Source organism: Ascaphus truei, chromosome 10 (assembly GCF_040206685.1).
Source record: "Ascaphus truei isolate aAscTru1 chromosome 10, aAscTru1.hap1, whole genome shotgun sequence".
NCBI lineage: Eukaryota > Metazoa > Chordata > Amphibia > Anura > Ascaphidae > Ascaphus > Ascaphus truei.
Genome location: NC_134492.1, coordinates 49,651,799 through 49,657,125, shown reverse-complemented (window position 1 = coordinate 49,657,125; position 5,327 = coordinate 49,651,799).

The window sequence follows — 5,327 nt, the reverse complement described above, 5'->3', positions numbered from 1 at the left end:
GTCCCCCGGCAACACGCAACCGCATGTGAAGGTAATGCACGTATTGCAGAAGCTTCCCCCGGCAACACGCGGCCGGGCGCCTGGTTCCAGGGACACTACAGCGCCTTCCAAATACTCCAGGGAGCAGTAATTCTGCTAATAATGCTAACACAATAACTACTGTATACCATTCATAACAGTAATATACTAATAATAATAGCAAAGTATTTGTAGTAATATTATTAGTAATAATACAAGAATAGTAATCCTAATACAAAATAATACTAATAGAATAGTAATAACAATATAATTAGAGTAATAATGATCATATACACATTATAATAATGAAATAATAGTACAATCTGAATAAAATAATCCTAGTGTAACATATATGATGGGGGATATTAAGTACTTTAATCAATCTGGTGCTTCAGGGGTTAATGTGGTTACAGTTTGTTTTAAACATACAAGATATTGGGTTTATGACAGGTCAAGACCCTTCCTGTGTCTGTGCTGATCTACAAAGGGGGCTTAATTGGGGGGGCTGTCACTGATGGCCCACTAAAAGTGAAATATATATAGGTTAGGAGGCAGTGGACGATCACCAGTTCCTGGGCTGTCAGCAGGGTTGCCACCTTCTACTGAAGCCAGGCGCTGGTGGCGTCTCCCGGCATCTCCCCCCTGCAACGGCTGTCAGTGTGGCGCTGCGTTGCTATCGCAATGAGACGCTACGTGATGTCACAAGGCATCAAGTTGCCATGACAACGGGACGCCTTATGGTGCTGATGCGTCGTGTGATATGGCGTGCCATGAGGCGACCCGTTGTCATGGCAACGCGATGTCGCAGGGCGTTCCATTGTCATGGTGTCCAGTTGTCATGTCAAGGCAACGCCATTTGACGTCGCGGAGCCATGTTGACGGGACCTTACTGGAGGAGATGCCGCCACAGGAGACGGTAAGAGAGCTACATATATAAATAAAATAAATAAATTAAACAAATGTAATTTAAAAAAAAAGCTCCAGGTTAACATTCAATAGAAGGTGGCAGCCTTGCTCACCACTTAGTTGCAGGGCTTTATCACATTTAAGAAACGGTGGGCCTGACAGCAATTCATAAGAGTAACAAATGGATATCTGTCACTGCTGTGATTGGAAAAATCAAATTATACCCCACACTGCATGAGTAAGAGGTGCAAAAGGCAGGTAACTGTTTCTCCTGCGAAAATAGACGTTAGGCTGCGTCCATAGTGAGTGCAGACGTGCGGAGGCGCGCGGAGGCTGAGGTAAAGCGGGTGCTTTCCCTGGCCATAGTACTCGGGCCGTGAGGGGCGTTCCTGGGGTCCTCAAGGAGCTGGTTCGCCCTTGTTGGGCGAACCGCTCACGTGACCGCCGTATCGCGCGAGAAATCGGTTTGAACTGATTTCTCGCGCATCGCGCGCCCTCTCCTGCCTCTGCGTGCACATGCCCGCACCCCGCATCCACTGCCTTGAGGCAGTCTGATCACGCGGGCGTGCGGACGTCCATACCATGGACGCAGCCTTAGGCTGTCAGATTTTAGATGCAGGTGTGTATATGGAGAGCACGCACACAACCGTGAAGGTGGAATCTGTCTAAGTATTAGGGAGATAAAGTTATGAGTGTTTCTATATTCAGCCAGACTTTAAACGTCATGAGACAAGAGTTTTTGTTCTAAGCCATAAAACTATCAGCTTGAGCTGATTTATGACGGGTGGGTCTTATGTGTGTTTCAATGCAGAAGGTCTGGATATAAATGTTGGCATGTTTGAGTAGAAAATCAGAATTCAACAGAGTTGTGTGTTTTGGGATCAGAACACGAGAATTTTCATCTTTTGCTCCAGTGACCTCTCTGGGACAGGACCTATGACATATGGTAACGTTCTGTATGGGGATTTCTGTTTGTTTTATCCTTTTATTTTAAGAAACTGTTCTGCATTTATTGTAACTGTGTGTTTTTGTAATTGAAGTAGTTTTTTTAAAAATATTAAATAAAACGGTTAATAAGTGCTGCTTTGGGCTCTGATTGAACTGTTTGCGCGCTTTGTAGAGAGTAACTTACATTTTCGAACACATTATGCTACAACACATTTTTGCGTGACGTACATAGTTTTTCTTTAATAAACAGGAACCCGAGATCCTGCAAATAATTTTATTTTATATTTTTTGGGTGGTGGCAGCACATAGATATGATTGCTATCGAGTAAAGGGTACATATTAACTCATTGACAATACCTTGTAGAGGAGAAATGTGAGTTGACTAGAGTAGCTATGTGTATTATCTGCCGTACGTGACAACTAGTAATAATGATAAAGTAATGTTTCTAATAGCAATACTGATAATACAATTGTAGTAGTGATAATAATGCTAATTACCGTAATAATAAAAAATAATATAGTTTAATAACCATATAATAATGACATCAATAATAAAAATGTTAATATCAGATATAATAATAAAAATAGTATTATTACTATTTTCATTATTATTACTGCTATTAACATTATTGGTATTATTATTTTTGATGCCATTATTATAAGGTTATAAAACAATATGTTTTATTATTATTGACCCTGCTGACACTAATGGGATTACATGTAATAACTATATGATCTATATAACCAAGTATATGAGAAATGCAGTAGTGCTTATTTTACACTGTATATTGTTTAGTAAGTACTGAGCATGAGGGTTGCTCTCTGTATAACACGTATGCAGACCTGTCAACGGATGCATTAAGACAATGGTAAAAATTATTAGTATTGCATCTTGTATTATTGCATGGAATTCACTGATGTAGTTAATCATTAAAAGATTTTAAATGTGCCAGTTTGTTTCCAAAATACAGATGTTATTTATCGCCAGATTACATTTGGCGCCCTTGAAACAAATGTTGAGGCGAAGGAAATGACAAGAGTTGGACTAATTTTTTTTTTTTTTTTTTTTTTTACAAAATGCCAAAAACACAGTTTTTTCCATTAATTCGTTTTTTTCCAATTTTTCGCAAATTTTTAATAGATCAAAAAAAAAAAAAGCTGGCAATATATGTACATACAGTAAATATTATTTTAATATTTCAAAAGCTAAAAAAATTGCTTAATATTTGAGAATTTGGCAAAAAATGGGAAATGTTAAAAAAATTCAGGGAGGGTGGGAAAGAATTAAAATGAATTAAAAACCGCCAAGGCAGCAACAGAGAATATAATTTGTACTGCAAAACTGGAGAATTTTGATTCAATTTTAGACCTACTGTAGAAAGTTCCTTCAATATATTAGCAAATATTCAAAAAAAAATTAATTAGAAAAACCTGCAAATTGAATTCCGCCTCATTCCCGCATCTCCAGAAGTGATGCATCAACGGCTGTAAAATGATGCTTTTTTTTACAACATTGACACATCGATTGGGGCAGAAATGTAGCGTAAGTATGTCGCTCTCTTCTTTTCTATATCTATATCTCTGTAGGCTACTGCTAGTTTAGGCTGCGGCCTCAGTCACTGTGTGCACCAGTGTGATCCGTGACCTGTGACCTGTGGTGAAGAGCAGGAGATCGCGACGGGGAAGGCGGCCATGACGTCACGTGGCTGGTTCACCCTCATTGGCTGATCCGCCGCCGTGACGTGGCCAATGCTCGGCCACCGCACCAAAAGACAAAATCTTGCGTTTTTGCCAAGGCGGTCACGCGTCGCGCCTTGCACGCCTACGCACACACGCCGACTGGGGCCTGCCCTCATACAGGGCTGTACATTGTGTGCGGCGCGCACACCGCCGTGCACGCAGCCTTCGGCCGCGCTTATAGTGCCGGCGACGTGACGTCTCCCGAAAACAAATGCAATGCCGCCGCCGCCGCGTGCGCTTATAGTAAGAGCGACAGCGACGGAGCGAAAACTGGTAGCCGGCAAAATTTGATTTTTCAAGGGCTGTCATCTCATGTGACGACCCTTGAACCAATCAAATGGCCGGAAACCTGCAACGCCGCCGCCCAGCGAAATATAACTTTCGCCTGTGGCGACGGGTGACGTCACCCGTCGTGTTGCCGTCGCAATCGACGGCACTATACGCGCAGCCTAAGACTACGGACCCAGTGTTGGCTGCTGAACGCACACCTGGCGTCCTGGCAGCATTTGCACAGCTTAAAACCGCGATCTGCGGTCTTTAGGGAGCGATGGGAGGTGTGTGTGGGGGGGCGTGGCCAAAACAGAGGGGGGTGGCGCGGATATGACGTCAGGCACAACACAAAGCACAGCCCAGCAGCTCAAAGCACCCCAAAGTGGAATAACAAAAGCTATAGCAAAACCTTTTAACAGATCAATATTTTTGCCCTCAAAATAAACTTTCCCAAGATAATAATAACAACCTGTTATGTGAAGATGCGATTTCAACCCCTACTTAATAAAGATACAATATTTCCATGCCTTATTCATGATCCACACTGGGTTTATTTCTATTCCTTTTCTAAAACTGTACCATACCACGGATACATGCTTACGGGGTTTTTTTTTGCTTGTTAGGGGAATATAAATAAATTTATATTAAAAATGACCACTTTCTGTCTATTAAGTGTTTCCTTAATGTAAACGGACAATACAGAATTGCATTCTTAACCTGCGCTAAAAGAACTTAGAAAGTCAGATGTCTAAATCCCTGGCTTCATTCTCCTCCTTAAACTGCTATTGGCTCCCAGCGCACCACGTGACCGCGTCCCCACACAGGAAGACACATTTCTTGTCTCCCCTGCTAGCTGACGTGCCACCGCGCTTCCTGAGTCAACACGAGAGAACACACTGGGGCCTGCCTGATTGAGGTTAGTGTCTGGTGTGTGGTGCGCATGCTACTGCGCGCGCCGCCGTCATCACCACCAGGGACTTAGCCTAAGCCCATTCTATAGTGCCGGGTGTGCGCTACGCCGTGCGCGCACGCGGAATTTTAGTTGGCTGATGTAGTCAGCCTTTCTATAATGGCCCCGCGCGCGCACGGCAGAGAGCGGGGAGCCGACAGACAGCTCTGGCTGTACAAGCACTCGCTGATCACACAATGAGATCACACAAAAGGGAGCAGCCAGATGAAATCAAATCCCTCTCAAGTCTCACTTTAAAAAATACAAATATATAGTAGCCGTCTGATTTTGGGTAAAAAAAAAGGTAGCAATTACCCAGATGAAACCTGTTCTGGCCTCTGTATGGTTTTCTTCTTGTTCTGTGACTGCTGACACTCCTCAGTGTTAATGTTGTTTGTATGTAACACCCTTTCTTGGCTTCTTAGCCTGTTACCCTGGCAACTCCCCTTTACTCCTCTGGGAGTTGGGTTGCCCCTCCTCTCTCTGCAATTTGGTG